Source organism: Dipodomys spectabilis, unplaced genomic scaffold (assembly GCF_019054845.1).
Source record: "Dipodomys spectabilis isolate Male_0828 unplaced genomic scaffold, ASM1905484v1 ptg001062l, whole genome shotgun sequence".
Classification (NCBI taxonomy): domain Eukaryota; kingdom Metazoa; phylum Chordata; class Mammalia; order Rodentia; family Heteromyidae; genus Dipodomys; species Dipodomys spectabilis.
The window spans coordinates 3,607-14,289 of NW_024871739.1; the positions used below are offsets into that span (position 1 = coordinate 3,607).

The following is a 10,683-nucleotide window of genomic DNA, read 5'->3' on the forward strand; positions in this document are numbered from 1 at the left end:
TTCAGCTCAAGGCTAGTGCTCTACCACTTGAGCCACAGCGCCACTTCTGGCTTTTTTCTTTTTGCTTATGTGGTGCTGAGGAATCGAACCCAGGGCCTCAGGCATGCAAGGCAAGCGCTCTACCACTGAGCCACCTTCCCAGCCTATTATGTATGTCTTAATCTTGGCATGGTGGTATGTGTCTGCAGTCTCTCAGAAGGCTGAGGCAGGAGACTTTGAGACTAGCCTGGACTACATACAGCTAGACTAATCATGACTCAAAAACCCCCAAAACTTTGTGATATTCTCATCTTTTCACTCGTTTCAATCAACTTAGAATTAGCACTCACCATTGACCCTACTGGCATCTTTTGTTACCAACATTGTTTACTTCTAATTGATCAGAGGTTACATTTTAAAAGGTTATGTTAGGTGTGGTGGTGCATTATTGAATCACTGCCTGGGCAAAAAATAGAAGACCTTGTTCAAAAACATAACAATAAAAAGAGTAGGAGGTACAGCTCAAGTGATAGAGCCACTTGCTTCAAAATTTCAAGGCTGGGTTCAAACTCTAGACTCCTATCCCTTTCCCAGAATGTTCTGGTCCAAGTGATTTTATAAAATTTGTTCAGTCTGATTTTTTACCCTCATTTCATTTTACATTGGTTCAATGTCTGCTGTCTTGACTAACCTTTCATTTCATCTCTTTGAAAAGATATCAGACTGTACCAGGCATTGGTGGCTCACAAGGGTAATCCTAGTTACTCAGGAGGCTTAGATTTGAGGATTACAGTTTGGAGCAACCCAGGAAGAAAAATCCATGAGTTATCTTCAGTTAGCCAGCAAAAAGCTGAAAATGAGTGTGGGTCAGGTGGTAGAATGCAAGCCTGGAGCAGAGAAAGCTCAAGTTGAGATCTTAAAACACTGAGTTTAATCCCTAGTATTGATACACACGTGCATACATACAAATCACATCTTGTATCTCTATTATTGGTTAAATATTTGGATTTTTTTTTTGTATTTCAGTATTTCTTACTCAAATTCATATTTTTTCTCTTTAGGTATTTATCTTTCTAGATATGCTGATCTATTACAAGCTAATCCTTTGGAAGCTGGGGCCATAGGTGATGTTGTTATTTTTAAAATAATGGAGGTAATTTTAATTTATATGTGTCAAAGATAGCATGTGATTTAAATTTTAAATTTTAGGAATTTAAGAGTTTAATTTCTGGACCGCGCAGCACGCGTGATGCCGCCGCCCGTCGTCAGGGTGGTGTGGCTGGGTCGGGCGCGGTAAACCGAGCTGCTGGCGCTGCAGGAGTCCTGGCTGCGGAGGCTGCAGGCCAAGCATCGAGGCTGGTGCGCCCCTGCTCTGCGAGCCAGCGGGGCCCCGTGTATACATCCGGGATACCCGGCGGCCTGACTCCCGAGGAAAAGGCGCAGCTGAGGGCTCTGGGCGCCGAGGTGCGCACGACAGACCGCGGCAGCCTGGCCACCTTCCACCGCCCGGGACAGCTGCTCTGCCACCCAGTGCTCGACCTGCGGCGCCTTGGCCTGCGCCTGCGCCCCCACGTGGCGGCGCTGGAGAAGTGTGCGGTGCGCCTGTGTGAGCTCCGGGGCCTGCGAGATGCCTGCGCGCGGCCCCCGCCCTACACTGGAGTCTGGTTGGGTCGAGAGCAAAATCTGCGCGATTGGTGTCCGCTGTGGAAGGCACATCACATCCCACGGCCTGGCCCTGAATTGCAACACGGACCATACATGGTTTGAACACATCGTGCCCTGTGGACTGTTTGGGACAGGTGTCACTTCCCTGACTAAGGAGCTCCAGCGGCAGGTCTCTGTGGATAAAGTAATGCCGCCTTTCCTCGAGGTCTTTAAGGAGACCTTTAAGTGCACTTTGGTCTCAGGGGACCCCACCTAAAAGGGATTCATACCGCCAGGGTAGTCTTGTCCTGGAAAGCAACCCAATCCAACTCCAGGTGTCAGAGTCCAGATTAAAGGACTGCTTGTCATTCTCTGACTATAAGACCAAGAGCAAGATTATGAGCCATGAGCTATTGTTTCCTTATGTACCCTGATTTATTTATATCATCCCCACCTACCTCAGAGACATTAGATAGGGAAACACCATGAAAAGCAACATGCTATATAAGCATTGGTATGACTATCAGCACTCATTTTTCAGCTTAGAGGAACTCAGATGTCACATTCATTCTCTAATTGCTTTTCTTTTCTGTCCAAGACCAGGACTCAAACTCAGTATCTGACCCTTTTGCTCACTGGCCATTGCTCTACCATCTGAGCCATGCCTCCAGCCTCTTACTTTTTTCAGTGCTGTGTCTAATTGAGCAATTCTGGTCTCTAGTTCCTTTGACTTTGTGGGAATCAAATCTCTGAACTACCCAGTGAATGTGATGATATGGTTTTTCATTATCAGGAGAGCTGGGTTCATTTTGCAATAAAGGGAAAAGCCACTTCAAAGGTAGAGTCTCTAAACTTGGTAATTTACCTAAATTTTCTTAGCATTACCAGGTAGATCAGAAGCTACAAGAAAAACAGAATGATTTCTCACACTGGCCAAGCGCTGAGGTTTCCTTAGATGAGATGTCTAAGTCTAAGGTTGTGTATAATCATTTGCTATTTAACAAATCAAAGCTTATTGACAATAATAAACATTTATTGTTTGTAAAAAAAAAAGTTTAATTTCCAAGTCTTCAGGAGTGATGAAAAGTCTATACCTGTTAGAATATGAAACTATTTTTGAGCAGTTTACTTGCCATCTCTGATCTAAGCTAACCATACTTTTTTGTTTTCCAAAGAAAAGAATGACAGGTTAATATGTTCGTGATGTAATTTAGATGAGTGAAGTTTTTATTAATAAAGTTTCTGTTTATTTGTTAAAAATTAAGCTCATAGTGAAAAATCATGCTTGCATTGACACTCAATGAAGTTTGGTTTTTTTTCTATTTTAGGGTAAAATAAAGAGCATATATGACCCCATGAGTATTAAAAGCTTGGAACCTATGTTAAATAAAAGTGCTTTGGACCCAGCAACAAAGCATGAATGTCATCTGTCAAAGAATGCCAGTAGAATTACATCCCTTTTGACTCACAGAGCCTATGAGCTTACTCAGGTAAGTGCCTGCATCCATTTTATTTTATTTTATTTTTTTTTTTGGGTCCTGTCATGGGGCCTGAACTCTGGACCTGGGCGCTGTCCCTCAGCTCTTCAGCTCAAGCCTAGCGCTCTACCACTTGAGCCACAGCGCCACTTCCGGCTTTATTCTTTTTGCTTATGTGGTGCTGAGGAATCGAACCCAGGGCCTCAGGCAAGCAAGGGAAGCGCTTTAACCACTGAGCCACCTTCTCAGCCCAACCTGCATCCATTTTAATGTTACAGCCTGTAATATCTATTTTGTTACTAAACCTTCAAAATATCTCCCTTTCAGTTTTCTCCTCTATTATATCAGTTTCTGGTTTTCTCAGTTAGATCCCAATCTTTCTTTTTTTCTTTTTTTTTTTAATAACAATTTATACATTTTTTTTGTCGGTTGTGGGGCCTGAACTCTGGGCCTGGGCACTGCCCCTTAGCTCTTCAGCTGTAGTCTAGCACTACCACTTGAGCCTCAACCTCATTTCTGGCATGTTCTGCTTATGTGATGCTGAGGAATGGAACCAAGGGCCTCATGCATGTAAGGTAAGCACTCTACCACTGAGCCACCTCCCCAGCCCAGATCCCAATCTTTCTTACTGAAGTTTGTTTAGTGTTTCCAGGATGGCTCAGAAATACAGTGGCCTCTGAAGCCTGGTTATATATAGACATTTTTGTTGTTCTTGTTGTTGTTGGTCATGGGGCCTGAACTCTGGGCCCTCAGCTCTTCAGCTCAAGGTGAGTGCTCTACCACTTGAGCCACAGTGCCACTTCCGGCTTTTTCTGCATATGTGGTGCCGAGGAATCGAACCCAGGGCCTCATGCATGCAAGCAAGCACTCTACTACTGAGCCACCTTCCCAGCCCTCAGATGTGTTTTTCTCTTGAAATAATATGCAAAATGGTAACTAGGATTGGTTTCATTTGTGTCCTTCGTAGTTTACTTTTGGGATCAAGTTGGCTTTTCTGGGCTGAGCTTGAGGCTTAGGCAATTCCATTTGTAATATTTTCATTAGGAAATATATTACACATCCTCTGCAGTCAACTTCTCAGAAGTAAACTTGAAATACCTAAAAGTAGCACCATGAACTCCAAGTAGATTATTATTATTTATCATCATAATAATGATTAATAATTGATGATTTGTGCTGATACTGGTTTAAACTCAGGGCCTTGCAATCTTCATTGTCTCTTTCCACTCCAAGCTAATGATCTACACTTGTGCCTCACGCCCAGACCTGGCTTTTTGCTTGTTAATTGAACATAAGAATCTATTGTGGGGTGGGGGGGTGTCTGTCTTGGCTGGCTTTGAACCAGAATCCTCAGGTCTCAGCTTACTGAATAGCTAGAGTTACAGGCTTGAGCCACTGATGCACAGTATAAGTATATATTACAAAATACATATAAAATACTAAATTTATTTTGGCTAAGGGGACATGTTTAGCTTAAAGCAATTTTCCCCCACAGGTACCTAAATAATTTTTCAAAAGGAAAAAGATAAATACAAGATTGCACTTTGTATCACTTACATATTCAAAGAAGTTAATTTTGTGTTCTCTTATTTTTAGTATTACTTTTATGAATATGGCTTTGATGAATTAAGGCGAAGACCAAAACACATTTGTCCATATGCAGTTGTATCTTTTACTTACAAAGATGACATACAAATTATCTTCATTGAGGTAAGAGTTAAAGAGTTTTAAGGTTGAGAAGAGATACATTTCACAACTCCTCCAGAATGATGTGAGCCTGTCATGTTGCCCCACCTTACCTGTTTACATTTTTCTTAAAATTAATTGGATATTTGATTGGCCATTTTGACTTTAAAGGTTACATTGCAAGACAAAACAAGGATAAAGAAACATTCAACCAAACCAAAAAAAAAGTACAATGATCTGTGAAAGACGGGTTGTTGAATATAGAAATAGATACTAAATTTTACTTACACTTCAATTGGTTCTTTGTCAGTTTTTGTTTATGTTTTTGTTTGTCGGTAGTGGGGCTTGAACTCTGGGCCTGGGTGCTGTCCCTCAGTTCATCAGCTCAAGGTGTGCGCTCTACCACTTGAGCCACAGTGCCACTTCGGGTTTTTTGTTGGTTTATTGGAGATAACAGTCTTGTGGACTTTCCTGCCTGGGCTGGCTTTGAACTATGATCCTCAGATCTAAGCCTCCTGAGAGCTGAGAGCACCAGTGCCCGGCTCTTAGTCAGTTTTTAAAATTGATATTTTGTATATTAGCTTTCTTGAAAATTAAACTAAAACTAAATCATGAGCTAGTTGGAATCCTAGTTATTGGGAGTTTTAAAAACTTCCAGGTGATTTTGATTTTAAGCCAATATTTAGTATCATTGGTGATATCTTACAAGCTCTAATATAAAGTGGCTAAAAACCAGTGAGCAAAGTTATCCACTTTCCTTCAATGTGGTGATCCCAAGCTATTTTTTTTTGGTGGGGGCGGGGGGTCTGGTTGTGGTGCCTGAACTCTGGGCCTGGGTGCTGTCCCTCAGCTCTTCAGCTCAAGGCTACTGCTCTACCACTTGAGCCACAGTGCCACTTCTGGCTTTTTTCTTTTTGCTTATGTGGTGCTGAGGAATTGAACCCAGGGCCTCAGGCATGCAAGGCAAGCACTCTACCCCTGAGCCACCTTCCCAGCCCCCCCTCCCAAGTATTTTTTTGTTATTTTGTTTTGTGTGGTAATAAAGATTGAACTCAGGGCTTAGACAGATGCTCTACTACTTGAGCCCCTTTTTATGTTGGTTATTTGTGAGGTAGGGTTTGGACTTCATGCCTAGACTAAAATTCTTCTACTTGTGCTTCCCACCAGCTGTTGTACTTCTGCTGTAGCTAGGATAAGAGGTGCGAGCTGCTATCTCAGCCATTGATTGAGGTGGAAATTTGACAACTTGTTTTGAGAATTTTAGAACCAAGATCCCCTTTAGATCCCTCCTGGGTCTAAAGACATTTTAAGCTAGTGAAAAAGTAAATTTAGTGATAAAGGTGAAATAGCCAAAGGTCTGAGTTTTTATACGTATTGAAAATAGCTTAGGATATCTATTAATTTGGAAATAATTTTTTTATTGTTATTGTTGGTACTGGGGCTTGAACTTAGGACCTATCTCACTTGGTTTTTTTCCACTCAAGTCTTTCACTACCGCTTGAACCACAACCTCCACTTTGGGGTTTTTACTGGCCAGTTGTTTACTTTGATTCTGGTCTGTAGCTCTACATCTTATTATATCAGTCAAGTTAGATAGACCATCCATCCTGTACCTTGAATGTGTCATAGTCTTAGGGCCCTGCATTTGTTGTCTCTTCTCTTTACTAATTAATCTGCTGTTTTCTTCTATTCCTGCAAGTCACTTCTTGAGATATTTTTTGTTTTAGTTTTGTCGGTTGTGGGCCTGAACTCTGGGCCTGGGCACTATCCCTCAGCTCTCCAGCGCAAGGCTAGCACTCTTACCACTTGAGCCACAGCAGCACTCCTAGCTTTTTCTGCTTGTGTGGTGCTGAGGAATCGAACCCAGGGCCTCATGCATGCAAGGACAAGCACTCTACCACTGAGCCACCTTCCCAGCTCCTGCAAGTCACTTCTTAAAGGTGACCGACTGTCTAAGGACCTCTTTTTTTGTTGGTTGTAGGGCTTGAACTCAGGGCCTGGGCATTGTTCCTGAGCCTCTTTGTGCTCAAGGCTAGCACTCTACCACTTGAGCCACAGCCCTCATTCCAGTTTTCTGGTGGACAATTAGAGATAAGACTCTTACAGACTTTCCTGCCTCAGCTGGCTTCAAACTGCAATCCTCAGATCTCAGCCTCCTGAGTAGCTAAGATTACAGGCATGAACCACTGGTGCCTGGCTCATAAGGTGTTTCTTAATATGTATGTGTGTGTGTGTGTATGTGTGTATTAGTGTGTATGTATGCATGCTGGTACTGGGGCTTGAACTCAGGGCTTTAGGCCCTATTTAGCTGTTTTGCTCAAGGCTGGTGCTCTACCAATTGAGCCACAGTTCCACTTCTAGCTTTTTTGTGGTTCATTGGAGATAAGAGTATCACAGGGGCTGGGAAGGTGGCTCAGTGGTAGAGCGCTTGCCTTGCAAGCGTGAGGCCCTGGGTTCGATTCCTCAGCACCACATAAGCAAAAAGAAAAAAGCTGGAAGTGGCACTGTGGCTCAAGTGGTAGAGTGCTAGCCTTGAGCTGAAGAGCTGAGGGACAGCGCCCAGGCCCAGAGTTCAGGCCCCACGACCGGACCTCCAAAAAAAAAAAAAAGAGTATCACAGACTTGTCTACCCAGGCTGGCGTCAACTTTTTTTTTTGGGGGGGTGAAGGGGGGAGTCCGGTCCTGGGGCCTGAAATCTGGGCCTGGGCACTGTCCCTCAGCTCAAGGCTAGCGCTCTACCACTTGAGCCACATCGCCACTTCTGGCTTTTTTTTCTTTTTGCTTATGTGGTGCTGAGGAATGGAACCCAGGGCCTCATGCATGCAAGGCAAGCGCTTTACCACTGGGCCACCTTCCCAGCCCCCCAGGCTGGCTTCAAACTGAGATATAAAATCCTTAGATATCAGCCTCCTGAGTAGCTAACATTATAGTTATTAGCACACAACTTTTTTAGGTTTTTTTGTTTTTTGGTTCGTCGTGGGCCTGAACTCTGGCCCTAGGCGCTGTCCCTGAGCTCTTCAGCTCAAGGCTAGCGCTCTACCACTTGAGCCCCAATGCCACTTCCCAGCTTTTTCTGCATATGTGGTGCTGAGGAATTGAACCCTGGGCCTTAAACATGTAGAGCAAGCACTCTACTACTGAGCCACCTTCCCAGCCCCTTGATTTTCTTTTTTAAAGGTTTTAAATCTCTTATAATTTGTCCCATTTTTTCTGCATAGTACTTAAAACCGTCACCATCTGATAACTCTACTTGTTTAATGTATGCCTTTGTCACTAATTTATAAACTATCTGAAATCAAGTAATTTGTTTATCCTTACAAATCTGTTAGCTAAAATTATGGGTAAATAGTGGGAACTTATAGAGTATATCCCCTTATAAAAAAAAAATGAGGGGCTGGGAAGGTGGCTCAGCGGTAGAGTGCTTGCCTCGCATGCATGAGGCCCTGGGTTCATTCCTCAGCAACACATAAGCAGAAAAGACTGGAAGTGGCACTGTGGCTTAAGTGGTAGAGCATTAGCCTTGAGCTGAAGAGCTCAGGGACAGAGCCAAGGCCTAGAGTTCAAGCCCCACGACCAACAACAACAAAAAAATGAAAACACTGCTGTCTTTTGAATAGTCATTAGATTTGTGAATCAGTGTCCTCTCTTGTGTTCTCTCCAGCCTTGAATCCTCTTCCTCACTCGTATTGACATTACTCTGGCCTGGATTACAGTAGGTAAATGAGGCCTCTGAATATTTTATCTTTACATCTTACCCCAGAGCACAGGATATTTTTTTTTCTTTTGGTCCGGTCGTGAGGCCTGAACTCGGCCTGGGCGCTGTCCCTCAGCTCTTCAGCTCAAGGCTAGCGCTCTACCACTTGAGCCACAGCGCCACTCCGGCTTTTTTGTTTTTTTGCTTATGTGGTGCTGAGGAATTGAACCCAGGACCTCAGGCATGCAAGGCAAGGGCTCTACCACTGAGCCACCTTCCCAGCCCGCACAGGATTTTTTTATTTGTCTTTTACCACCTTGTCTTAGCACTAAACCTGTGGTTTAGTGTCCGCTCTTCTTCATATGCCCATGAGAATGAGGCATTGTTCCACTTGAATATTCAAAACAGTATTATTTATCTTTTATATCATTTATTTTGTTTGTATATTTATATTTGTCGTATGGACAAAATATCCTCTCAATTAGATGTATAGGTTAAACACAGATTTTTTTTTTTGGAGGGTGGGGTCTGGTTGTGGGGCCTGAACTCTGGGCCTGGGCGCTGTCCCTCAGCTCTTCAGCTCAAGGCTAGCGCTCTACCACTTGAGCCACAGTGCCACTTCCAGCTTTTTTCTTTTTGCTTATGTGGTGTTGAGGAATCGAACCCAGGGCCTCATGCATACAAGGCAAGTGCTCTACCACTGAGCCACCTTCCCAGCCCTTGCTTTTTCTTTTTTGTGGTACTGGAGTTTGTTTTTTGTCGGTCGTGGGGCTTGAACTCTGGCCCTGGGCGCTGTCCCTCAGCTCTTCAGCTCAAGGCGAGCGCTTACCACTTCAGCTACAGCGCCACTTCCGGTTTTCTGGTGGTTTATTGGAGATAGAAGTCTCACTATCTTTCCTGCCCGGGCTGGCTTTGAACCGCAATCCTCAGATCTCAGCCTCCTGAGTAGCTAGGATTTCAGGTGTGAGCCACCAGCGCCCGGCTGGTACTGGAGTTTTGAACTCAATGGCTAGTGCTTGGTAGGCAGTGATTTACCTGCTGAGCCTTATCTCAGCATTTTAGTTTTTTGTTTTCCAGATACTTATTTTTCCTTTTAGATTTTTTTTTTTTCATCACAAAGTGCCTTGGGTTTTTGTCCAGACTGGCTTAGACCACAATCCTCTTATGTATGCTTCCTGAGTAGTCACAGGTTACTGTCCCCCTGCTCAGCTTCTTTTGAGAAAGGATCTTGTCAATGTTTTTACTAGAATGGCCTTAAACCAGTATCTGGAGGGGCTGGGAAGGTGGCTCAGTGGTAGAGCACTTGCCTTGCATGCATGAGGCCCTGGGTTCGATTCCTCAGCACCACATAAGCAAAAAGAAAAAAAAAAAAAGCAGGAACTAGCACTGTGCATCAAGTGGTAGAGTGCTGGCCTTGAGCTGAAGAGCTGAGGGACAGTGCCCAGGTCCAGAGTTCAGGCCCCACGATCCGACCAAAAAAAAAAAGAAACAGTATCTGGAGTTAAAGGTATGAGCCACTTCTCCCAAGATAGGCAAAGCTTTCTAAACTTGTTTTTACTTAACACTATAAACTTTTAACTTGGTTGTCCATGCTTATTAGAAGCTCTGATTGACAGCATTAGTTGTTTTGGTTAAAAACCTAAATAACCTGTGTTTCGACAGTCTTAGTGATATAAATATTCTTGTAAAAATATTTGAAAACTCTTCTACTTTATTCTTAAGATGCTTTGAGGCTGGGTGCTAGTGGTTGAGACCTGTAATCCTAGTTAGTAAGGAAGCTGATATCTGAGGGTCACGGTTCAAAGTCAGCCCAGGCAGGAAAGTCCATGATACTCTTTTCTTTTTTTTTCGTTGATCGTGGGGCTTGAACTCGGCTTGGGCACTGTCCCTGGGCTCTTCAGCTCAAGGTGAGCACTCTACCGCTTGAGCCACAGCACTACTTCCGATTGTCTAGTGGTTTATTGGAGATAAGAGTCTCACTGACTTTTCTGCCCGAGCTGGCTTTGAACCGAGATCCTCAGATCTCAGCCGCCTTAGTAGCTAGGATTACAGGCCTGAGCCACCAACAATGAGCTCCACCATACTCTTATCTCTAGTCATCCACCAGAAAACTGAAGTGGTGCTATGGCTCAAAGTGTTAAAGTGCTTGCCTTGAGCTGAAGAGCTGAGGAACAATGTCCAGGCCCAGAGTTCAAACCCCAC

At 43.8% G+C, this 10,683-nt stretch overlaps 1 pseudogene; it reads left to right on the top strand.

The window, feature by feature from the left end:
* Positions 1-1,153: 1,153 nt before the first annotated feature.
* LOC122102945 lies at positions 1,154-2,398 on the top strand (annotated as a pseudogene).
* Positions 2,399-10,683: the final 8,285 nt, after the last annotated feature.